Raw genomic sequence first — 27,411 nt, 5'->3', positions numbered from 1 at the left:
GAATGCTCAGTGCATTCCTGTTATGGGTCATTCCATACAAATGGGTAAAAATGTCCCAAAGGTTACAGAGGTATCTTGCGTTTTCAACGTACATGGCACCTACATTTTGTGATATTATGTTTGTTAGAACAAAAAAAAAAAAAAACTACCTATAAATAAATCTAGTTATGTATTTTCATATTACAGCCATGTTTTTTTTTTTCTAAGTTTCAATAAACATTGATATGTTGAAACTTGTACAAATGTCCCGCATGTGACAGTGGAATAGCCCCGATACATCCTGTGGCATTAACAGCCACCTTTCATCACATTGGTTTTGAACTCATGATATCAACGTGACAATAGCTCCTGTATCCAAAAGATCATTTAAATAATGCTCCAAGTATTTATGACTCAGAGAGGTTGGGAAAGACAGTTCCTCGGCAATGAAGTTTGTTAATGAATGCATATGTGATTAGAGACTTTTGTAATCTGCATTATACACACATGATGACGTGGCCAGTTTCTCCAAGTTTTCCCTGCCAAGTTGTGAACAATGTTTCCCAGTATAGGACTAATACATTTGGAATCAGAGTACCAAGAACTGCTTATTCTGTGTGAAACATGGGAAAATCAGGTCTTTTACCCAAAATTGTGATTTGTGGGTATAGCGGATGATAAAAGAAAAGCAGAAATGGTAGTAAATAGTGATACATAGGGCAATTCATATACACCGTGCGATGGCCCCAATGCATCTAGACCAGTGGTTCTCAAACTTGGTCCTCGGGACCCCACACAGTTCACGTTTTCCAGGTCACCCAGCAGGTGCACTCATTACTCACTGACATTTGAAATGATCCACAGGTGGAGATAATTATTTCACATGATTCTGTGAGGAGACCTGCAAAACATGCACTGTGTGGGGTCCTGAGGACTGACTTTAAGAACCTGTGATCTAGACAACCCCGCCAGTAACATCACTTAATTATCCCCGCATAAGACAGAGGTGTGCAAAAAAGTAGCAATGGTTAGATTAAGGTCAATGACTGGCAGCATGTCACTCGCAGAAGGTCAAACAAGCCTCAATTCAATTTTTTCTAGTGTACCATATTTTTTTGTTCAGAAAATGGGAGCAGCAAAAAGCAAACTTTGTGGTGGAAACCATGAAATCTTTACTGATCAGTGTGATATGGTTGTCTGTTATCTTTCATTTATATGGACCACCAAGTGATATACACTATATTAGATACAAACAGACAATGAAAAGGGTCAAACAAAACTCAAACAGTAACAGTTATAAACAGCAGCTATCAATTTGCCAGAGCGACCCTTGAAAAGAACAGAATTGGTCACTGACCATTAGAGGGGGAACACGCTGAAGACTAGGAGGAAAATTTACTAATGGGGGTATTCAATCACCCGCAGCCATCTCCCGATGGAGGAGATAGCTGCGGGCCCCTATTCATTGCTGTCTTCCCCTACAGCATTGAACAGGGTATCTCGGCAGAACAAGCCGACTTCACAAGCAGTCGGGTTCGTTCTGCCGAGAACGGCCGGGAAGTGACGAGCTCCCGGCCACGCCCCCTTCTCGTCCCGCTGCAGGCGGGACACTGAATCCCGCCTGCTTGTTCTCGGTCGAACAGACCGAGAATGGGAAAGGGTCACGGCTGTCGGACCAGCTCGACAGCCTTGACCCCAGATTGAATACCCCCTTAAAGCTTCTAAAAAATGAAAAGTAGTGGTGTTGCCCATAGCAACTGGATTATATTGTTATTAAACTCAACACCATTCCTTGGATAAATATAAAACATGTATGTTTGTATAACTGCATTGCTGGACCAAACACAAGTTAGTATATGACAAACAAAGTGCTTCTGCTTATGAAAAAAGCTAATGTTTGATATGCAGTATTTATTATGGTTTGATATTCTGTATATAAAGTGACATCACGTCTAAGTACGTGTTATATTCCAGCAGCTATTCTGAGTATCAGCAAAGTGAAAATACATGCAGAATTTACAATACATCTGCACACTCCCCAAAACAGAGACCAGAAAATGCAACAGAAAATGCAACAGAAAATGCATGAAACCCAATTTACAAAAGTAAACCACAGGACCCACCCCAAGTCCCCACAGAATTGTTCACCCTTCAGTTACTGCAGTATGCAACAGAGAAGCCTGTACACACAGTTTCCACATTGTAGGAACTGCTAGTTATCCACATAAAGAAAATACTTATTATTATATACAAAGATTTGTTTGGGTTACTGTACATAAAAGAAAAACAAACAAAGGAAGATCAGTTCTAAACAAAGACAACAGTTTATCAGTACTCAGGAGAAAGCAAATAACCATTGTGTTATATAATGCTGCTTTACCTACAAAGAGGCTACATGTAGTGATAAAACAAATGGCTCTTGTCCGGGAATTATTCATTGTATTTAGCCATGTTCAAACACCAAGGACTTGTAATGTAAACAAAAACAGAACATTAACAATATGACAATCGTTCACAATTCAAGAACTACCTGTTTCTGTCAAGGGAAGTCTCTGTCTTATACTGCTTTCACATTGCAGAAATGGGTAATGACACGGTATTCTTAAATGGGACTTTAAAACGGGTCTCAGCCTTGAGACCTTTCACATTGCAGGTGAAAACCGTTTTAAAAATCATTTAATACCATTCAAACATTCAACCCGTTTAACCCCCAAGGGACACGTTTCAAGCCATTGAAATAGAGCTGTTCAAGCTGCCAAAAAAACGGCTTTAAAACGTGTAGGACTCTGCTTTTTAACCGTGTTGAAATACCGGTTAACTTTAACTGGTAAATCAACTCTGGCACTTTCACATTGCAGCCTTAAACGTTTTAAAATGGAAAAAAAACGGCAATATACCGTTTTAAAAGTGCAATGTGAAAGGGGTATTATACGCACATTGTCTATAGTGGTTATTCTGGTTTGGGCGCTCCCATGCTAATTCGCACGGGAGCGCAATGTGTTTGTTCTGCGCATTTCTGCAATGCTGGGCGCGTTCCTATGGTAATGCCCCAATGATGTGGGTGGGCAGCTGACATCGGATGTCCTCGTAGAGGACACGCGCAAAACTACGACACCTGGGAGTACCTTAGTTTTGCGTGTACGCACTACACCAGTCGATGGTCAGCGACTATCAGATGATGTGGTTGTCGCCCATTGACTGCAAATGGATGTTGTTACAAAATATCCATTCACAGCCACGTGGGCGGCAACGCAAGTGGGCTTAAAAAAAACATGCAGTGCTGCGCGTCAACCAGAATAAGGTCCTATGTCTCAATATCCAAACTAATTTTACTTTCAGGTTATCTTAAAAGAGATTTACAGTACATGACAATGTAGGACAAGTACAGGGTATATAAACACTGCTGCATCAATGGACACGATACTAATATAAGCATCAGAAAGGCAGAAACTGAGGGTTAGGGGGCCTTTTACAATGTACAGGCCCCCATACTGATTTCTCCTGCAGCTCCCCGGGAGGGGGAAACACGATTTGCCACGTTTTGCATATGATATATCGCATGTGATTCATCATATGAAACTCCCCGGAAGCTGCAGGTGGAGGAAGCAGGGGAGCGGCGGACATAGAGGTGGCGGGCGTGGGAAGCCGGTGAGCCGGCGAGGGTAACGGAGAGCTGGGCAGGGGGAGCAGTGAGCGGTCAGTGCTGCAAGAAAAAACCCATACAAATGAATGGGCAGCCAGTGATTGGCTGAGCGCTCTCTCTCAGCCAATCAGCAATTTTTTGCTGCTCCACCTGCCCGGCTCTCTGTTCCCCTCACTGAGGTCTGCCTTTTTCGTCCTCGCAGCATCCCCCACCAGCCGCCTCGCAGCATCCACTGCCAGGCTGCACATAAGATTTAGCAAACTGTCGGGCTCCTATAGCACACCCATTTAATGTATATACAATCTATATACTCGCCAAACTTGATTGCATCTTTTGGAGACAATCAAAGTGGACAACCCATCCTAGCACATTCATAAGAATGGATGTACTCGAGGGCAGTGGCATATATTAGCATTATAATAAATATTTAGAAGTATAAATTAGCAAAAGACACACATGGATGCCACTGTATCCGACTCAGAACCAGATCGTAAGTCATTGACTCCCAACTTGGGTTCTGTGGCACCTCAGACTGGTGATTCAGGTTCAGAAAAAAATATTTATGTCAAAGTGATAGGAACAGCCAGAGCTGGTTACTGCCAGTCTTAAAATATGTACAATTGGAATTACAATCCTGCACAACACTGCAAATCTGGCCCTAAGGACAAATTACTTAAAATTTTGTTTTTTTTACCCCCTGAATTTATCAATGAGAAACTTTTGGGTTAGGAGTTCTGTAAAAAAACAAAAACTAAATGATGATACTCTAGGCTGCAGTGTTTCAAGAACATCTAGAAACCCCTGCCCTAAGTATTAACTGACAATCATAAGTGTGCTTGTATGGCATACAAATAAACTAATATAGTACACATCAGCAGCAGCATCCTTATGATCTCCCATGACCCTGCAATACCATCCCTGCCTGCCAGTATAAGAGGGTAGAGGCCTGCTCCAATTTGTATCTGGACAGTCAGGTTTGTGTACTTTAAGCAAATTGCTCGGATTTTAGTGAACTAGAAACTAGTCCTACCAGTCTCACAGCTACAACTGGATACTTTTGTGTCTTTTCAAAACACTGATTTTTATCTGCAAACACACAGCACGTAGGATAACCGAGCAATAGACAGTGGAGGACAGATAGGGAAGAATGTGGATTTTGGACAGAGTGCAAGTCAGGTCCAAGATTTCATTCCATTTTTATAACAAGTAATGCCTGGTACACACCAGAACGATCCTGATTGTTAGTAGATCGTTAGCAGATTGTGTGATGGACGCAAGATCTGTTGGAGCACACGATCTGCATCCAATCTGATCCCAATCCGATCTGAATCTGTATTTAGCTGAATGGATCTGTAAAACGACCAAACGACAGCGGGATGCGCAATGGATCGGAATCAGATCTAAACATGCAAAAACATGCCTAATCTACATCCAATCGGTCGGAATTTGATCCAGATTGATGGAATTGAGCCCTAATCATTCTGGTGTGTACCCTACATAAGTTTATGAGGGACAAACTGATCTTACTTTAGACAAATAGTTCCCTTGGCAAATCACATCTACATAAACAAGAGCTTAATAAAATTATGGAAAAAAATAAACAGTAAATCTTCCCCATGTATAGTGCAAGTGATCACTATGTAGTTTGACATTATTGACTATGTGGGATATTCAAACGCGGGTGACGCCGGTCGGGCTGGCCTGATAACTGTGAAACTGTCCCGTCCTCGGACGGCTCAACAAAGAATCGGCAGGTGGGATTCAATATCCCGCCTGCCGAAAAGTGGGTGTGGCCTTGCAGCGACACCCACTTTTCGGCAGGCGGGATTTTAAATCCCACCTGCCGATACAGCCGTGAATCGTTCTCAACAGAACGGGCCCGACTGCTTCTAAAGTCGGGTCCGTTCTGCCGAGATCCCTGTTCAATGCTGTCGGGAAAGACAGCATTGAATAGGGCCCCGCCGCTATTTCCCCCATCGGGAATAGCGGCGGGAGATTGAGAATTTGCCTACATTTATTTATCATGTACAGTCTATAAAATTATACGTAGAAGCTGACCGGTTGCTATGGACGATTCACCACTTTTGTTTTTAGCAGGCTTGATACATCTACCCCTTATATTATTTACAATACCGCACTATGGTCAAATCTGCAAATATAGGGGAAGATATTTCCCCAAATTATTTATTTTGAAACTATATGATGTTAATTTACCAAGATGGGAGTTCTATTAAAGATGGGTTGTTGCCCATAGCAACCAAATTCTACTTCTACTACCAGATAGAATGTGATTCATCTTCTATTGAACCCACAACTTAGTAAATGTACCCCTATGTGACCCATATTATACATATATGTGTACAGTCAGAAAACATGAAATAGGACTTTGCGTCTTAAAATAAAAAATGCAGGTGAAAAGCAAAAAGCAAAGTCTTGTACTTTGTGCTCACTTTAACTGACAGCTCAAGTTATGTTCATAAAGCCGCCTGCGGCAGTAAGGAAAGCGATAACACTGCATTTGACACTAAGCAAATGCTAGCCGCAAACTGCGATTGTGCAGGTCCATGCCAATATTTGTTTGGGGGGGGGGGGGAGAATTATCAACCTTAAAGGGCATTTTACAGATTTAAGAACATGAACGCCTGTGTGCATGAACCTTTAAAGTGAGCAAGCCAGTACCATAACCATATCAATTATTTTAATATGTGGCACGAGCTACTATCCTATATAACTTGTGCCACTGCCTCCCATATCCCATACTATTCTCAAAAAGGGCCAAACTCAGCTCAGCGTTCATGGCAGGTCACAGTGCGACATAAGACATTAATGGCTGGAAATATACAGAATCCATATAAAATGAAAATAATAAAACATGAGAACAGAAGAAAATACATATATTAACTTTTCCATACGGTGCAAAGTTGTACCCAGTTGTCAAACTAATTTAAAAAAACAATATTCCAGGGGGCTGTTGTTTAAAGAGTGAAGTGTAAATAACGCGGCGTTCCTGGTCACAGCAGTTTCCCCCTGGTGTGGCTGCTAGGCTGAAACATGATAAGCGCCAGATAACCTATGCACCAACATTTGTACTAGGATATCAGTTTGCTTAACAGGTGATTAATTTATTCCACGTTGAACCACGCTGTGTACTGTGGATCAAGTTCACAAATACATATACTTGGTAAAGTAAGATTAAATCGGGTTTCAGCTAGGAGGATATAATGCATTTCTTTCTCCAGAGTGTGACCTGCCATTATCCCCTCCCTGTATACATACAGCATAGTGGGATTCAGTATTGAATCCCGGCGGTCGGGATCCCGGCGTTCAGAATCCCGACAGCCGAAATGCCGACAAGGGGGGGGACGTGGATCGCCCCCCCTTGCGGGCTCGCTGCGCTCGCCACGCAGCGGACCCGGTGCCTCGCTACGCTCGGCACACTAATTTATTCTCCCTCCAGGGGTGTCGTGGACACCCCAGGAGGGAGAATGTGTCGGCATTTCGGCGGTCGGGATTCCGGCGTCGGGATTCTGAACGCCGGGATTTTAACTGCATCCCCACAAACATAACACTGTCACTTAGAACTACTGTAGGTTTTAGCCCACAGAATATGGTTTTTGTTTTGTTTTTAACCTGTTGTTAAGAGTAAAAGTTTACAAGGGCCTTCTGCTGCCATACATGTGACAGCCACCCTGGCATATGTAATAGGTGCAGCAGCTAATATACCAGGCCACCAAGACAAAGGTGTTCTGCCAAAGGAAAGACAACTGGAAGCCCACAAGACTCAGAATACAAGATCCTTGGGCATAGTGTCAGATTACAGTGTTTTCCATCACACAAAAAATGACACACCATGAGAAATAAAAACCCATCAACAACAAGCAGAAGTGAGACAGGGTGAAAAGCCAGCACCGTGCATGTAACAGTGTCCTAGCAGTAGGGGTAACCCTCCCTAATGTACACATTGCAGGCAGGCAGGAAGCACACACACACACACCACAACAACAACAACAACACCTTCCACACGCCTGCTGCCGCAGACTCACAACTTGCAGGAAAGTTAGGAAAAGTAAACACGTAATACCGCACGCACAATATAGGAGTAACATGGCAGACCTGGCACACATCCAGCACAAGCCCAGAACATGCCCATACCTAATAACCTGCAGCATGTGCCCCAGGGGGCAGCTCGGTCCCAGGTTGGTAAGGGGGGGGGCAGTAGGCAGGACAGGTTACTCCATGTTTAGAACTCACAAGGCACACTGACTGGGCCAGCTCCGAGCTGCTGCGGTCCCCGCTCAGTATCTGGTAGCAGGAGGCGGCGGAGGAGGAGAAGGAGAACGAGCGGCGGGCAGGAGGCGAGGAGAAGTTAGTAGGAGACTGCGTCCGGCATCTGGGGAAAGGAGGGACGGGGCGGGGTCAGATCCTGGCCCGGCGATGGCAGCCAATAGGAGAGCAAGCCCACAGGCCTCTTCTAATGAATGACTCGTTCCGAGGCGGCTGCTGCTGCTGCTGGCGGCTGAGGGGCCGGATGGGAGTGCGAGTCTCTGGGCCCGGCAGGGTGTGGTGCCGGCAGCTGATCCGTGTCCTCAGCACACAGCCCGGGAGGGTGACGTCCCCCAGCCGTGTATATCATAGTGCACTCCGGGGTCACTGCCGCTTTTTACTAACCCTTGGGGGGACAGGATAAAGTGAAAATAAGATCAGATCAAAATAAATGGAACAGCTGAAAACGCTAAAAGTCATAACAGGACAAAATGCACGACATCCACATTGTCCCCAGTTGTCAGGGCTCACCTGCATCACCCAGGTAACACGCCTCCACACTGCCCCCAGTTGTCAGGGCTCACCTGCATCTCCCAGGTAAGGTATCCGGACTATTTGTAGACAACAAGTAGATAGACAGCCATTAGGTCGAAACCATTAGTTTGACAACTCAATAGGTCGACATACCATTAGGTCGACATGTCATTAGGTCGACAGTCAAAAGGTCAACATGGTTTTTTTCACTTTTTTTGAGCCGACAGGCGGTATTTCATGCCCTACTATCCACTAGGGCGTGGTGGGAGAATAAAATAGTGTGCCGAGTGCAGCGAGGCATCGTGCCCGAAGCATTGCGAGCAAAGCGAGCGATGCGAGGGGCTGCGGTTCACTTCAAACTGTGTCCATGTCGACTGTGTCGACATTTCGGCCAAAAAACTGAAAAAAAAACATGTTGACCTTTTGACTGTCGACCTAGACACTGTCGACCTAATGACATGTCGACCTAATGGTATGTCGACCTAAAAGCATGTCGACCTATTGAGTTGTCGAACTAATGGCTGTCTACTTGTTGTCTACAAATGGTCCCACATCCCCCAGGTAACACGCCTCCACACTGCCCCCAGTTGTCAGGGCTCACCTGCATCTCCCAGGTAACACGCCTCCACATTGCCCCCAGTTGTCAGGGCACACATGCATCATCCAGGTAACACACTTTCAAATTGCCCCAAGCTGTCAGGGCACACCCACATCACTCAGGTAATACACCTCCAAATTGCCCCAGTTGTCAGGGCACACCTGCATCACTCGGGTAACACTCCTCCAAATTGCCCCAGTTGTCTGGGCACACCTGCATCACCCAGGTAACACGCCTCCACATTGCCCTCAGTTGTCAGGGCTCACCTGCATCACCCAGGTAACATGCCTCCACACTGCCCCCAGTTGTCAGGGCTCACCTGCATCACCCAGGTAACATGCCTCCACACTGCCCCCAGTTGTCAGGGCTCACCTGCATCACCCAGGTAACACGCCTAAACACTGCCCCCAGTTGTCAGGGCTCACCTGCATCTCCCAGGTAACACGCCTCCACATTGCCCCCAGTTGTCAGGGCTCACCTGCATCACCCAGGTAACATGCCTCCACACTGCCCCCAGTTGTCAGGGCTCACCTGCATCACCCAGGTAACATGCCTCCACATTGCCCCCAGTTGTCAGGGCACACACGCATTATCCAGGTAACACACTTTCAAGTTGCCCCAAGCTGTCAGGGCACACCCACATCACTCAGGTAATACACCTCCAAATTACGCAGGGGCATCAGGACAACAGTCCTCTATTTATATATAGAGTACTTTAAATGCTATAGGTTACTAAAAAAATCAATTAAAATAAACAGGTAAGTAATGTCTGCCACTATAGCATGTTCCAACAACAAAACTATGACAGGGTATTGTGTCATTCCACAGCAGCTGATATGACACATGTTGCTAATCCTTGTGTTATATAAAAAACAATACTTAATTCCTTGCCAACTGCACTGCTGTTTATGGAATGCCAACACAAGCCATGGTACCCAATCCACCGGCTCCAACAATCCATACATGTGTGTATACTGTGTTTTGCAATGGTATCAATGAGTCCCAGCTATGCCCTCACCTACACAATACAATTATCACCACCCCTGGAGGAATTTAGGACAGAGCAGTGCAGGGACATCAGTATGCACTATAGAATACACCATCCTGGGGGCATTTCAGTGTGGCATAATATGCACTTAGGCACTTCTCTAATTTATAATATGAATTAGGGATCTACTACAGGATTGCAATGTCCCCATCTTCCCTGAGAAGAAAGTGGTAGATTGTGCACAAACGGAAGCATGAGCAGGAGCTGGCTGATTAGGTCAGGGGTCCTCAAACTATTTTGCTCTGGGACCCCATCAAACAATAAAAATAATACAGGACCCCAGCATTTTACTGTAGAAGGTCATCATATCACATGTGTAGTCAGCAGACAGCACATACATGGCAGCATTGTGGAGGCACAGAGTGATGGGAGGAGTCTACAATAACAGGCATTTCAACAGATATTTCAGACTCCTTGAATCACTGACTGTGCTTAGAGAAGTCATCAGCCTGATGGTCAGCAACATGGAGTCGTGACCCCATCATGAGCAGGTCAGGACCCACAGTTTGAAAACCGCTGGATTAGGTCATAGGGGTAGATTAGGTGTGGCATATAGAGGGGAGATTTGGGACACATGATGGTAAGGTTAAATGGTTTTGTGCATACACCAGTAGTGATGCTACACATGACCCTGGGTTGTGATAGCTCCATTAAGTGGAGCTTGACACACTCCTTAGGTGGTATGGCATAGTGCAGATTATCCCTCACAATGGCACAGGTCTGTGATACAGAGTATGATGTACAGTAGTCACGCCCATGTCCTGAATTAGTATTTATGGATGATTGGAGGAATGCTTATGACACAAGTCATACCTTGGCAAACAGCGGAAGGCAGGGCTTGAGATCAAATGAACAGCATCAGAACAGAGTTATTGTTACAGATGACAAAGTTCAGTAATACCACTTTTACACCCAAATTCCCGGATCTGACCCAGCATTTGGAACACGGATCCAAGCCGGATCTGAGAATTTCACTGTCTACACTGCGGTGCCTACCCGGGGCGGCCCAGCACCAAGGTAAACTACTGGGCTGCCCCCAGGCCCCCGTCCGCAAGGTGAATGGATGCCGCACACAGGCATCCAATCACCTTCAATCACCTCCTCCCTGCCTCCGCTGCTGTCTGCAGAGTACAGCAGACAGCAGCGGAGGCTGTGTGCGCCCCCCCCCCCCCCCCCCACCCAACCTTCATGTTGACCACAGGATGCTACGATCCAGAGGTTGGGCTTTCCCCATTGCTGTAAATGGGAGCTGGGTCAGATGACCCGGTGTACCCATTTACACTGCCCTCTACCCAAATCCTGCCTGTGTTCTACCCTGGTCAGGACCTGAGTAGAGGGCAGTGTAAATGGGAGCCGGGTCAGATGACCCGGTGTACCCATTTACACTGCCCTCTACCCAAATCCTGCCTGTGTTCTACCCTGGTCAGGACCTGGGTAGAAGTCCCGTGTAAAGGGACATGGGTTAACCCCTTTTACACCGCCGCTGACCCAGGTCCAGGAGGGAAAACCCTGAGTTTTTGCGGTGGTGTAAAAGGGGTATAACTGTCACAAACCCCAATCTAAACATGGCAGTATATATTGTGGCATCACTGCGGTTGCTACTCATTCAGGCAGAGAACAATTACCATTAGGTACAAAATTTAGGCGCTTTTAAGGTGATGGTTGTCTAGGAGCAGCTGCTAGAAGGAGGGGTAGTCAAACCCTTCATCCAGTAGGTAGATATGCAAGAGGAGTATGTGTTGTAACACAAATAGCAGCGCTGGCAACAAATTAATAGTTCATTAACAAATGAATAGTGGGTTTGTCTGTCTTAACAATTTATTAAAAAAACAATGCAAAATGAATATATACACACACACATTAGGTATACCAATGATTGTCACACAAGTATGATAGGAGTGCGTCCATAAACTGAAAGAGATTTTTTGGTGGTGACCGGTCGCACAGAAATTATCAACAGGTATTTCAAATATGGCCCCCTAAATAGGCATTAGTAGTAGATCAGATATGTATCAATTAGGGGTGTGCTACCACTGGATATGACATGATTGCAAAGAAAGGGGGAAAGGAAGAATGTCTCGGTGTGGTGCACCTATAGATTTAGATAAAATATAACTTTTATTCATGGATTTCTAAAAGCTGCGAAATATAAAACACAAATACATAAATGACACGGACAGTGAATTAAAAGGAATAATCCTCACACCGTGAGGCTCCCAGGATCTATGTCCCTTCTTTTAATCTGAGTTTATTCTGTAATGGTGCTTATGAGCATGTGTAACAGTGTTGCATTATTTCACCACACAGTGACAGTTACCACACATATGCTACAATTGTGTCCAACTGCCAAACAATGAAGGAGAATCCTCCTGTTAATTAGATATAGGCAGTCAATAAGTTAAGGTGTTGTCTGGACAGTTTGACAGAGCTATGTCTATTGTCCCTGTGCCAGGCGACTCCCGTTGGACCAGACAGTAATGTGTCCGTCTAATTTGAGCACAGCAGCGGCATGTAACTGCCCCGTCGCCCCTGTGGCTATGGAACAGCCTGTGGGGTAGGAACGGCAGTAGGCAGCAGCCGTGGCTTACTGGCTTGGAGTGACAGCGATAAAATACAGCCGCTTCACTCCCGATAAGCCGTCTGCCTGCACGTGAACACCGCGCGGTGTTCAGTATCAGACACCGCGTCTCAGGCTGTGAGGCGGGTGGGAGAGCCGGCAACGGGGACGCACCATTACACTAAACAGATCAAAATGTACATTTCAGAGGGAGGGGAAGGCTGGGAGCACACACTAGGTGTGTCAGGTCTGCGTACGCTTCGCAGAGAGCTTCAAAGGACCATAAACTGAATGTAGCCAGGTCCTCTATTGAAGTGATTGAAATGGTCATTTGCGCTGTACAACGCGCTGTTCCGTGGGTCGAAAGTTCGATCCTCAGATCATATGTGCTGCACGTATGATCCATTTGGCTTTCCTTGTGGTCGTAAGCAGATCGTATGTGCTTTTAAAGCACATATGATCACTCGTTTCATCGCTCTTATGACCTGCAGATCAGGTCGTTCTAATATATTTCCACCTTCAGTCCGGGGTTTGCAGCCTGAGAACCTGAAAGTTCACAATACTCAATGAAAACCAGTTTGAAGCTAATGGCTTAGAGGAACTCTATCCACACTATCTGTGTAATCCATTTACAAACAAAAGGGCCAATGAGGTATTATTAAGGTAATTCAAAGTAATGTACATTTTAGTGTGAAGGACAAGGGACTATCTTTTCGCTAATATGATGGCAAATGTTTCTCAACAGGTATGAGGCAATAGGCAATAAACACTTCAAAATAACCATGTTAGCCATAGCTACAGGAAATGAAATAAATACATGTTCTTCCTGTCCTGAAAGCACGTTATACATACAGAGTACTACGTAAGTGGAATCACAAGAGGCCCTACAAAAACACAAGCCTATGGGGAAAGTAAATCCAGTCCTTTTTAATTATAACTTCAGATGGCATTTTTTTTACCAACCAACCAGCTCCTGTCATATTTAAAACCCAGCCTGTAACATGGCAGTTAGGAGCTGATTGGCTGGGGCTTTATCACTTTTCAAGGCATAGAACAGGGGTGGCCAAACCGGTCCTCGAGATCTACCAACGGTCCACGTTTTCCAGGTTACCTGGCTGGTGCACTGCTGTAGTCATTACTAACTGTCACATATTCAAACCTGCTGCATTCATTCTTACTATAGATCCACAGGTTGCCTGGAAAACATGCACCATTGGTAGATCTTGAGGATAGGTTTGGCCACCCCTGGCATAGAACATCTCCCCCATAATGTCAAACAAATCTTTAAACTTCCCCTCTCTCCCTCTCATGCTGTTTTCACACTGCAAAACCTGCTTTGACACAGTTTTTGAAAAGTTTCTAAAAATGGTTCAAAGCCAGTTAAACCCCTTTCACACTGCATGTTGTACACGGTATAATACTGGTTAATTACCGTTTTTGTACCTTTCACATTGAACCTGTTTTCACCCATAAGCAGTTGTGGTTGCGGGCAGTGACCTCATGCCCTCCAGCCTTTCACCTTCTATCAAGGTCCATCCACCCCCCCCCCCCCCATGGAGACGTCCATCCAACCCCCCACCCCACCTGGACGAAGGCAGGTCCACCCCCCCCCCCCCCAAAAAAAAATTGTGAAAAACCCAAAGTCGATCTTTTGACTGAGGACCTAACCCATGTCAAGATAATGACCCTATCAACCTAACCCATGTCAACCTAGACTCATGTCAACCTACTGTCGACGATCATGCTGGTGTCCCAATGACACCTCCTAACAAGGCACAAGAAGTTGGTTATGGGCAGACTTGATTGCAAAGCACATTTTGGCCTTCGTTCTGATCCGATCGCTCCCCTGCGCGTTCGCACGGGGGAGCGATGTTTTGCAACTGCGCATGCATATAAGCATTTATGCGCATGTGCAGACTCTTTGTGCGAGTGGATGCGGCAAATTATTATTTGCCAGCCCGTTCGCATGTAGCAGTGCGGGCGGGGGACATGTGGCAGCGGCCAAGGGTATCGCCCATGGGAACGCCCAGCAAAATCCGCAGCTTTGCATGTCAACCAGATTGAGGGCCTTTATCTCAAATGGGCAAAACCATGGGTACTTGTTTCCTAGCACGGCCACACCGATTTGCATCGGGGTGGTCATGTCGGAAAAATCGCGTCGGTCGCATCGCATGTGAATGTGGGACCCTATTTTACATTGGATTCAATGTAAAATATTCCCCAGACCCCCAATTTTCCCCCCTCAACGCCGCCACCCCACGATTGACGCCAACCCGAAGCGTGGCGAGCGCAGCGAGCCCGCGAGGGGCGGCGGTGCGCGTCCTCCGACCTTTTCATACCCCTACTATCTACGTCTGTGTGGAGTTGAGAATATAAAGTGTGGCGAGCGCAGCGAGCCACCGGGCCCGAAGCGTGGCGAGCCCTGCGAGGGGACGCGTATAACTTCACAGGAATACGCAGGAATATTCTCAACTCCACGCCGACGTGGATAGTAGGGGTATGAAAAGGTCGGAGGACGCGCACCGCCGCCGCTCGCCACGCTTTGGGTTGACGTCAATCGTGGGGTGATGACGGGGCCATATACAATGTGAAATGGGTCATATTGGCCCATTTCACATTGTTTCCTATGTGAGATGGACTTAATCAGGTCCATCTCATCTTGTGCCATTATAATGGCACAAGACCGACGCGATGCTCCTGATTTCAATGTTAAAAAATATTTTAACATTGAAGCCTATGGCAAAATCGGGGGCATCGCGTCGGTCGCGTCGGGGGCAATGTTAATGGCCGCGACCGACGCGATGCCCCCGATTTTGCCTTTGACGGTAAAATGGACCTGATTTCAAAGGAAATCGGGTCCATCGCGGGCATCGTGTACCTTAACTTTAGGGTACACGATGCCCGCGATTGTGGCCGTTCTAGGAAACAAGTACCAAACCATGTGCACTGCAGGTGAGGCAAATGTGCGGAGAGAGTTAGATTTGGATGAGTTATTTTGTGTGCAGGGTAAATACGGGCTGCTTTATTTTTATACTGCCATTTAGATTTCAGTTTCAACACACCCAACCTAAATCTCTCTTTCTGGCTGCATATGATAAATAAGCTCCACCTGCAATGCAACATGATTTTGTCCATTTGAAATGTGTTTTGCAATCATCTCTGAATAAGGCCCTAAAGCTAAAAACACAATCAAGGGCCCACAAATGATGAGGTACGTTTAACACAGCTTCCTTTTAACAGAAATTAAAACAAATGATTCTATAATTCAAATGCATCCTAAGCATTTAAAGTGGCCACTATTTGTATCTCTGAGTTCACCTGCGCTAGTTCACATACCGTGCCGACATTCCTATCCTCCTTTGATGTAAATCTCTCCTAAATCTGCTACAGCTATGGTTAGGTCTAAATGCAAGTAATTTAGACTCAATCCATTAGTGATGTGCCAAACTTGTTTTATAATTCAGAATCAGAATCACTTTATTGGCCATGTATACTCTCGTATACTAGGAATTTTTTGTGGATACAGTGCAGCTTCAAGCATGGTACAAGAGGCATAACAGTACATACATACATACATACATACATACATACATTGCATTAGTTGTGAATACAAATGACAATTCACATGTTATGATTTGCAAGGTCAGAGCAGTTAGGTGATTAGATTAGCAGTATCTGATGGTGCGTACACAAGGGGGCGATTATAGCAAATATCACTGGCATTATGGTCGCTAAGCGACCATATTGCCAGTGATTGGAGTGTGCACCAGCGATAAATCACCAGGTGCGCGCTCCCGTTTTCATCCCCTGAATGGTCGCTGGTCGGAGGAGCATGCTCCTCTGACTTCCACTGCCTCTTCTCCCGGCAGGGTGACATTTTCATCTGCGAACATCTCTGGTCGCAGATGAAAACGGGATACTGAGCAATATATATTGCTGAGCGATCATATTGCCCCGTGTGTACGCACCTATTCAATAGGTAAATAGCTATCGGGAAGAAGCTTTATGCAGTTCTTGCCGACTTGGCAGGGATGGACCTGAAGCGTCTACCTGATGGGAGAATATCAAACAAGTTATGGCCAGGGTGGAGTTTGTCCGCCATGATCTTCTCAGCGCGCTTCTTGACCCTGCTCAAGTACTGTTCCCTTACAGGGGGGAGGTCCGTCCTAATAATCTCTGCTGTCCTCACCACTCTTTGCAGGCTTCGTTTGGCAGATTCATTGGCCCCTCACTATTTCTAAAATACATATCTCATACCTTCCAACACTGGAGATTTGGAAAGAGGGACACTGCGCGCGGCTGACATTTTGGGTGCGTGACCCAGCGACAAGGGGTGTGGCCTATACGTGTATGCCACTGTGGCTCTGTGAGCTGCTAGCCAGACCCCCAGACCCTCTGCCTGCAGGAATAGATGCTGTGTCACTGGTGACAGGGGGAACTCCCAACTGCCCCCGCCCCAAAAGATCGGTATGTTCCTGTGAAAAGAGGGACAGTTGGAAGGTATGTTTATCTGTATATGTATATATATATAAATATATATATATATATATATATATATATATATATACATACACACATTGGGGCAGATGTATTAAGCCTTAAGAAGAGATAAATGCAAGTGTGATAAGGAGAGATAAACGTCCAGCCAATCACCTGCTAACTGCCATGTTACAGGCTGTGTTTGAAAAAAGTCAGTAAGGAGCTGATTGGCTGGACGTTTATCTCTCGTTATCACACTAGAATTTATCTCTTGTTAAGGCTTAATACATCTGCCCCAGTGTTCGTGTGTCTCTGAAACACTGCCCTCTCAGCGAGTGAAACTACATCTCTTTCTCTCAGAGGCAACTAGCTTCCGGAGCTTTTGCTTCGAGCGGGCTTACTAGTTTTTATGACAGAAATACATACAGTATATGTTTTAAAAGATGACTGACATTAAGTTAACCCATAGTTGCCTACCTTTTAGATTTCCTTTTCGGGAGAAGCCTTAACAGACATGGTGGGGGATGCAGGGGAGAGGCTGATGTCATGAAGCCCCGCCCCATTCCACAAATATGCTGTGATTCGCGGGTCCGTGAAGAGAGGGCGGGTTTTAAATGATGCAAAATGCCACGATTTTTGTAATTTTAGCCCCTCCTATCCCCTGTACAGCGCAAATTTTATTCCAGCAGTTGTAGTTGCGGGGAAGGGGGTGCCAGCCTGGGCTCCGAGAATATTGCGGGAGAATTCCCCACCATCCCGGGGGGTCGGGAGGGGGGCCCGATTTTCGGGAGACTCCCGGCCATTCCGGGAGGGTAGGCAAGCCTGAGTTAACCAGAACATATACATTGATACTGTAATATCCTTTCACACTGCCGGCATTTTTCTTGGTTATTGCACACAAAGTAGATAAGCACAGGAACTGCTACTCATCGCAGAGTACCTAAATTGCACCAGGCGCCATATGAAAAAAAGGATAGGTGTACAAGTTCATGGTAAAGCGCTTGTGTGACAGTAGAAATGTTATTCCACGTGGACCATGAATAAAGCACCCCAGGGTCAGGTGCTACCTACAGTTGTGCCTGGAGAGGTTTCCCCGTAACCCAGGACAAGACCACAGATGTTATTATGCGGTAGTTGCCAAACAGGAAACTCAGTAGGAACTAAGTGAAAAACACATTTGCTAACTTCTGTAAAATAGCTTTTAACATACATTTTAATTTGTAACATAATATTGTGCAATTATCAAATCAGCAATTCTCCATCTGATGTTCAACCAGTAATGATATACCAAACTCCCTATTACGAAACCTCTCGATGTTGAATGACCTCAAGATTTTTTTTTTTTTTTATAAATGTAATCTGTTATATTCCATGTCCAAATAGAAGTGGATGGTTCAGGTTCTCAGACTTGATACAAGAAATACATTCCAAAGGCCCAGATCTGTTACACTGTGCCTCTCCACAGGATCCTCTACCCCACATCATATATATATATATATATATATATATATATATATATATATATATATATATATACACACATACACACACACACAGTATTTTGTCACATCATGTTGGTCGACAAGCATTAGGTCTAGACCACTAGGTCGACATGGGGAAGGTCGACATGGTTCTAGGTTGACATGGGGGAAGGTCAATAGGTCGGCATAATCATTAGGTCAACATGGGGTTTTTCACAGTTTTTTTTACCCAAATGTCGACACAGCCGACATGGACACAGTTTGAAGTGCACCGCATCCCCTCGCTTCACTTGCTATGCGTCGGGCACGGTGCATCGCTGAGTTCGGCACGCTATTTTATTCTCCCACCACGCTCTAGTGGATGGTAGGGCATGAAATACGGCCTGTCGACACAAAAACAGTGAAAAACCCCATGTCGATTTTTGGACTGTCGACGTAGACACTATCAACCTATCCCCATATCGACCATCATGCTGTAGACCAAATGACCGTATCCCATATGTCTAGTGTCCGTGAGTCTCAGAAACACTGCCATTTGTTGGCAGTGAGTGAACTACATCTCATTCTCACTCACACAGAGGCAATCACAAGGTAGAAGACTAGCTATTGCTTCGAGCAGGCTTACTAGTACACACATAAAATGTATACATAAAAATTAGAACTCCAGGCACTATTAAACAAAATGCAAACTAATCCTAAAAATAAACTGCAACATCACCAAACGGCAGGTAGCTGTAGACAGTAGTATAGCCCTAGTTGCAATATTATGCCCACATAATGGAAAAACTATGACATTTAAGGCTGTTAAAACATAGATAGGATTATTAAATATCCCAATCTGTTTCATTTTGTCTACTGATACAGTAGACAAAGTACAGTATAATAATTTTGCAATCTATCGGAATGTAGACGCTATGAGATTAACTCTTCAATTCTGACTATATAGTCAAAATCAAAGACACCGAATGGAGATCGACCAGGGTTTTAAGCTCAATCGCAACATGTGTACACAGCAAAAACCTATACAGAGCAAAGTGAACTATAAAACAGCTACAGAAGAACCCTTAATTAGAATAACCCACCATGAGAAGAGGCGCACTGGGAAGGAATTGGTTTCAAATGAATGTTATCCCTCGCTCATCACCAACTTGGAGGATAATTAGAAGTCACCAAGCGTTTAGCTGAGATTCAGAGGTGGGAGAACTAGCAGGGAAAAAGTACTCACTCTGCATTAATAACTTGCAGTAACAAATGTGAGGACAGCTGCTTTTTCAAGGACAGTTGGGCACTGATGCTCTCAGCATAGCAGAGCAGAGATCAGCTTGTTATTGTGGCCAAATGGCTGGCATGAAAAATTAATTAGTTGCAACGGTAACAAACCAACTGTAATTTTAACACACAGATGCAACAGTGGTGAACCTTACCACATTAATAACCGAGGAAAATACACAAAGCAGTAATACAAGATATTTACAATTGCATGGAAGCTCTGCTTAATTCAATATTCAGTATTACAAATGGGACGCATTCTGCAGCCACGCCATTTTATATTGCGCTAGTATCCTTTTGAAAAACACAGTTAAAGCTGCTTACAAATTGGCAGATCTGGGCAGCTAAGTAGTCATAGCCCCACACTGGCCAATCTGCTTACATTGGTACATTCTGACATGACATGCGGACAACTTGAACACAGATGCCGCTGTCTAGGGCAGTGATGGCTAACCTTGACACTCCAGCTGTTGTTGATTACACATCCCAGCATGCTCTGCTACAGTTTTACTATTTGGCCATGTTAAAACTGATGCAGGGCATGCTGGGCTGGGTAGTTCAACAACAGCTGGAGTGTCAAGGTTAGCCATTACTGGTCTAGAGATTGGGTCAACTCTCTAAAAGGGTGGAGAAGTTGCCTATAGCAACCAATTTGTTTCTACTCCTGCTAATTGATGCCACAGGGCTATCCAGTTCCCCAGTAGATGTGCTCTGTGATTGGGGTTATGTGGGGTACTAAGGGGTCATTTAATAATGAGCGAGTGGGGCAAAGTGCTGTTGCAACAGTGTCGAAATGCAGGTTAAATCAGCGTAGATGCGCACAAGCACTGAGATTGGAGCCACCAAAAGTGCACATATAGCCCCTTTTACTCCAGCGTAACAGCTATCTTTGGGCAAATTCCTGGCATGCTGGATATATATATATATATATATATATTACACACACACACACACACACACACACACACACACATACATACATATACATATATATATATATATATACACACATACAGTATATCCCAGCTAAAAGTGAATACAAATGGAGCAGAAAATATGTATAGGAGACTCACCCTGGCTGGGATTAGGACGTCTGAGCACAACTGTCCTAGAAACCAAACAATATTTGTAAATGACTTTCCTTATCATTGTAGAGAACTGTACTGACAGATGGCTTCCTGGGTATGGCAATAGAGCATCTGCTGTACACACTGTAAGAAGTGTAGCAACAAATACAAACCATCTTCCCCTTTCTTCTATTCTAGACATATTGTACTTCTATGTAACTTTCTGCAGAACCCAGCCAATCACTATGAAGTGTATCTATGTTCCTATCCAGTCAAATAGTCGACATTCAGAAGTTTAGCAGCTAAAATGTTATCAGGTTTTTAATGTTGACTGTCAGACTGTTGACACCTGATACTTTAGTACCTGGTACTTTATGACCGGCCAATCAGCTCCTGACTGTTAAGTTACAGGCTGGGTTTAAAAAGGAACAGTTAGGATCTGATTGGCTGGTGATTAATACATCTCCATACATGTACCCCAGGGTTTCTTGTTTATTAAACAAAACCCATATGCTGACATTTGACTTCGTTTCTGAATGTGTCAACATGTTAAGCATGTTGACGTATTGGTTGGGAACCAAACTTTGTAAAGACATTATAAATATCGACTAGTCCTATACAGCCATATTGGTTCCTAATGGGAGCAGCACAGACAGTGTAGTGGTTAGCATTATTGCCGCACAGCACTGAGGACATGGGTTAGATTCCCACCATTTTGTGTGCCCCTAACTGTGAGGAGTTTGTATATTCTCCCCGTACTTGTGTGGGTTTCCTCCGACAATCCAAAAATACACTGGTAGGCTAATGGGCTGCCGACACAATGAACCTTAGAATGTCTGTCTGTGCGTGTATATGTGGTAGGGAATATAGTGTAAACTCCACTGGGGCAGGGACTGATGTGAATGTTCAAATATTCTCTGTAAAGTGCTGTGGAATATGTGTGCGCTATATAAGAAACTGGTAATAAATAAATAAATAGATTATTTACGCAATCCTGGACACTTTAGGCCTTATTCTGGTTCACTCTTTGAGGCAAATTCCTTCTCAAATGGACAAAACCATGTGCACTGCAGGGGCACAGATGTAACATGTGCAGACAGATTTAGATTTGGGTGAGTTATTTTGTTTCTGTGCAGGGTAAATACTGACTGCATTATTTCTACACTGCAATACAGATCTCACTTTGAAGAAAAACCCCACCCAAATCTAACTCTCTGCCAGTGGCGTAGCTACGTTTTGGGCGCCCCCCTGCCGTTAGGGGGGAGGGGGCGCCCATACCCACCCCCCGCCGCCGCCCCGTCGAGCACCCCCCCCGTCGCCCCGTCGAGCACCCCCCCTCGTCGCCCCGCCGCCTATGCTAACCCCCTCCCCCGCAGTCTTACCTATCGCGCTGGTCCCGGCGGCTCCGTCCGTTCATCTGCTGAGGACCACCACAAAATGGCCGCCCCCGTACAGCAGACAGTTTCAGAGAACTGTTTGCTATATGGGGGCGGCCATTTTGTTGTGGTCCTCATCAGAAGAACGGAGCCGCCGGGACCAGCAAAATACGTAAGTCTGCGGGGGATTGGGGGGGGGGGGGTAACTATAGCACCGCAGCCCCCGGCGCCCCCACATGCACAGCGCCCCCCCCGCGGTGGCGGGGGCTGCAGTGCTATAGTTACGCCCCTGCTCTCTGCACATGTTATATTTGCCCCACCTGCAGTGCACATGGCTTTGTCCATTTGAGAAGGAATTTGTCTCTAAGAGTGAACCAGAATAAGGCCCTTTATGCTGCATTATACACCATTCTCATCTGTGTGGTTTCTTGGCAAGCTTCTTATCTCTAATAAATGACACAGATGAAATTATTCATCTCATGATCATTTTACCCAGAGAATAAAATATTGCTTGTTTAGAGTTCAGAGAACAATGACAAATACAAAGCTCAATTCTTAGGAGATTAATCTTAAAAGATAAATGTTGGCCATGTAGCCTAGTCCCAAATCATAGTGCTGATGCAATGGATTCTATTCTAATCAGGGAACCAGGAACAGGCATCTGTGTGGGGTTTACGTGGGCGCCTAATGTTTTTTGTGGCTTTCAATTGGGTGCTCACATTTTCTCCCACTGTCCAAAAAACACACGGTAATGTTAATACTGGTGTGTTTTTGGGTGGCAGAGAATTTGGACTGCAAGCTTCTGTGGGGCAGGGAAGTAATATGATATGTGATGGTTAGACATTCCGTGTTAAACTGTATATTTAAACATTGGCACTACATATACGGTTAGTAAAAAAAAAAATATATCTATATTTCTCATAAAAGTTGATGGCCTGTTTATCCAGAAAGTAAAGGGTTGACTCCACACAGGACAAGAACAACTGTCTTGCCTGTTTGGACATGACATTTAGGATTATGGAAGTCACAGTACCTTGCAGAGACAGCTTGCTGCATTGTCAAAACTGACTGTGGCGGATTCAAACACTGGGCCAAATGTAATGCCACCCAAGTTCCGCGGTCATGCGGGATGCCGGCCGAACTCAGACATTTTTTAAATAGGCATTCACTTACAAGGCATATTTTTACCTTGTAAGAGATATTCACTTTAAAAATGTCCTGCACAGCTGCTAAACTAGGGCGGCCAGGGCCGGCGCTACCACTAGGCAGCTTCAGGCGGCTGCCTAGGGCGCATGCCGCTAGAGGGCGCACTTGAGCTGACACTTTTCTCCTAGCAGGTTTTTTATTTTTTTTTAAATATGTCTCCGCGGATTCCGGAAGGTAGACGGCAGGGGAGAATTTGAGCATCAGCTCATCAATCTGGCAGCAGCTGCCCGCCCATCCCTCACTAGCGCCAGCATGCCTGCGAGCAGCACCTCTGCAGAAGCACCATGATATCCCGACCCAGGCCAACAGCACATGAGCTATTGGCAGCAGCGGGGAGCAGCAACCCCCGCCCCTACACCGACAGTAAGATGCAGAGCGGAACTACAAGCGGTGAGCTGATGGAAGCGGTTTCTGCCACCAGCCAGTTATAGCAGCAGGAGGAGGCTGAGGAGCCTTCTGCTCTGGTGCCTCGCGCTGCTCAGCCCGCCCCGTCCGGCGCACAGAGGCAGAAATAACAGTCAAGCAGCACCTCTATGGTGTCAGGACATCGGCACCAGGAAACACCAGCAAGGTAGCGGGTAAGTATAAAACTGAATAGCTGGGGAGGGGGAGGCATGGAGCGTAGATCCGGGGAGGGGAGCTTAAGCAGAGAACTATAGCGGAGAGCCAGGGATGATGAGGGGGAGGGGGGAGGCATGGAGCAGAGGGTTGTGGGGGCATAGGCGCGGGGAATGCGGCAGGAGGCTTTTGCTAGAAGGCATTCCCTGTGGCTGGTTCTTATTTTTGTACCAGGGGCGGATCTACACCATTCTCTTAGCTGTAGGGGGTATTTAGTTATCCTAATTCCCCCTCTTTTTCACACACCACACCACACAAGCCTACCCATAACCCTCTCTACTGTGCCATTATACTCTCCTGCAGCTTAATCTCCCCTGTGCCTAATCCTAACCTCCCCTCCCGCAGCCTAACCTGCACACTATGGGTGGAATTCAGACCTGCTCCCTAGGCTGCACATATTCTCAGCCTAGTGAGCAGTTTAACACTGTCCCTTCACCTGACTGACTGGGAAAGTGGGCAGTTGGCGGGGTTTTTATTTATTTATTTTTTTTAGGGGGGGGGGGGGGGGGGGCGGTAGGCAGAAGTTTTGCCTAGGGTGCCAAGAATCCTTGCACCGGCCCTGAGGGCGGCATTACATTTGTCCCACTACATTATTATGCCAACATATATACAACAAATGTAAGTATATAAATAAAATTAAATAATGTGAAAACGTTATTGAACAATTTGTACTCACACAGGAAAAACTATACTGCAGCGATGTTCAGAATATAAATGATATAAATTATGATCATTCAGTCTGCCAACACTGTAACAATATGATATATTGTAGAAGATGCACATTTATACTTAACATGCTTGGGTCATATTAAATAAGTGCCATTGGCTCACATGCAGTGGAGTAACTAGAAATGTTGCCAGGGGGTTACATGCTCATTGCCAGTGGGCTTACATTATCATTGCTAGGGGGGGTTACATGCTCTTTGCCAGTGGGCTTACATGCTCATTGTCAGTGGGCTTACATGCTCATTGCCAGATGGATTACATCTCAGAGCGGATCTACAGTTCTGGGTAGCACTATATGGGCTGTCTTCCACTGAAAGACACTAGAGGTCAAGTAGGACATCTACTATCGGTCTCCTAAGAGGCGGTGGCCATGTTTACAGATTCCATGCTGTCTGCATGGAATCATCACAGACCCCCCCTGTGCCTGCGGTGGCATGTCACATGGGATGAACACAGCATTTATTATATGATCGGAAATGTATCTTATGTGCAAGGAAATTGGGCATATATAGCAATTCTTGTTGTCTGGCTGCCACAATTGGAAAGGGGGGATTTGGCTACATTTGTTGCAGCATAGTATGCAGGCCTGCATTATCCTAGAAGCTTTCCATCCTGTATGCACCGTTACCTAGGGTCTGGCCTGCATGTCATTCAAAGACAATTGAGGTGTATCTCTGAATACTAAACCATTCAGCAGCTTTTCATCATGACCTGGGTCAAGCTGTTTACACTACAGCATTACCTGGGTCCAACCCTGGTAGCTTCCAGGGTTGGATTACTCTGTCAATCAACCTGGGCTATTTTGCAACGATCCAGTGTCCTGGATAGAGCCGGCAATAACCAGGTAACTGCAGCAGTGAAAAAGGGGGTATGTCAATGTCTTTGCACATATTTATACTTTTATACACATTAAATAGAGATCACACTAGTGACAAAAACTATTTATATGAAGTTATCGCAAGAACAAAAAAAAATAAATAAAGATATTTAGGAACTTCGTCATCTACAAATTTAATTAAAAATTTCCATTAACTACAATTAAATATTTTAAGAGTTAGGGCTAAAAATAACAAGGTCCTGCAACGGCGGACTGTTCGATCCAAGCTGTAACAAATTCAATTGCAAATTGCTACTTTAAATGGCAGAAACATCAATACGAGTACTAATTATGTTTGGGAATGGTGAACGGTTTCCCCCCATGGTGTAGATCAGAAATCGGAAATACTTTCCCTATAATGCCAGCTGCAGTGACTCTTTTAAATATAGGTCACATAAAACAATCAGCAAATGTAAATGCTTTCAAATAGGTTATGAGAACTAGCAAACTGTGTTATTGCAATCACTTATTTCACCAGCCAGCCGATGTAACTTCTAGCAGGAGATGGTTCTTCATTTCCCTTATCTTGACACGGCACAATGGTCTGCTGCGGCCAGTGTTGCATTGTATCCGGGAGAAGCAGAGGCACCGCAATGTCACGTTCTGTATGCGGAAATGGGAAATAGTATGGCGCTGCTCCTGGTTTCAGGAAGGGAACTTGCCCAAGGTAATTAGACAAAGCTTAATACATTAATCAAAGTGGCCGCTAGAACATTGATAGCATAACACTGCCTTCTAAATTATATTTTATAGCCCCCAAATGGTCTTTATTGTACATTGAAGCCTTTGTATCTTACTAAATAAACAATCTACACAATTTCTAGCAGAGTATCTTCATGTACCTGCAGCTGAATTTTTTTCCAAGGTAAGGCCAAGGGTGTTTCTCTACATACAGACAGCACATCTGCCCAATGTCACCAGCTTGGAGTTTGCGAGTGATACAAAGCCTTGGACATGTCAAAACCTGCCCTGATTGGACAACACAATCCTGTGGATAAACATGGGATGTAGTAAGGATTCTACTGGTCAGAATCCCGACTGATGCCCACCTTGAGTATTAAGTAAGGGTTAGGCTGTGGAAGGGGGCAGTTAGGGTTATTAAATACTCCCCGGGATCTGTATACTGTATTGGGAATTTGTTCACCATTATTTCAATACCAACCCAATGGACATATAGATGCAACTGCAATCCAACCTCTCTAAAGTGACTTAATTGTCCTGACAATAGAGGTAAGCAGGGACTTCCATATATTACCTTTTTAAGAAAATAAACTTGACAAACTTGGACACTTCTTAAAACAAAGGAGCGTTCAAGAAACATTAGGGGAGATGTATCAAACCTTCAAGGGATGTTGCTTCTCAGCTATAGATTGTAAGCTTGCGAGCAGGTCCTTCCTACCTTTTTGACTGCTATTGCCCAGTTTGTTTCCAGTTGTAAAGCACAACAGTACTTGGTGCGCTATTCAAGAAACCGTTAATAAAAAAATAACACCTACCAATTAAATTCTAGCTATAATGTATATGCCTCGCTGCGCCTGGCACACCATTTTATTCTTACTATCCACTGGGATGGAAAAGTATAGACTTAGTCAGTGTCGACCATGTCCATGTTGATCTTTTGCATGTGTCGTCCTACCTGTCAATGTCGATCTAAGTATGCCGACCATTTTTTAGGCATCTAACTAGTCAC

At 45.1% G+C, this 27,411-nt stretch overlaps 1 protein-coding gene across 6 annotated transcripts in view; it reads right to left on the bottom strand.

Annotated features, from left to right (window-relative positions):
• The window catches only part of SGMS1 (sphingomyelin synthase 1), a 246,980-nt gene that overhangs the window by 34,629 nt on the left and 184,940 nt on the right, over positions 1–27,411 (bottom strand). The window contains exon 1 of one of the 6 annotated variants that reach the window (XM_083149076.1): positions 20,925–21,013. The exons of 3 other annotated variants lie outside the window; for them this stretch is intronic. The gene's annotated coding sequence lies outside the window, so the exon portion shown is untranslated. Of the gene's footprint in view, positions 1–7,774; positions 8,104–20,924; positions 21,014–27,411 lie in introns of those variants that run through there. 2 more of the 6 variants (XM_083149072.1, XM_083149075.1) reach the window with 2 other exon arrangements.

The sequence above is a fragment of the Crinia signifera genome, chromosome 6 (genome assembly GCF_055691185.1).
Source record: "Crinia signifera chromosome 6, ASM5569118v1, whole genome shotgun sequence".
In the NCBI taxonomy this organism is placed as follows: domain Eukaryota; kingdom Metazoa; phylum Chordata; class Amphibia; order Anura; family Myobatrachidae; genus Crinia; species Crinia signifera.
This window is presented reverse-complemented; position numbering and strand designations above follow the sequence as displayed.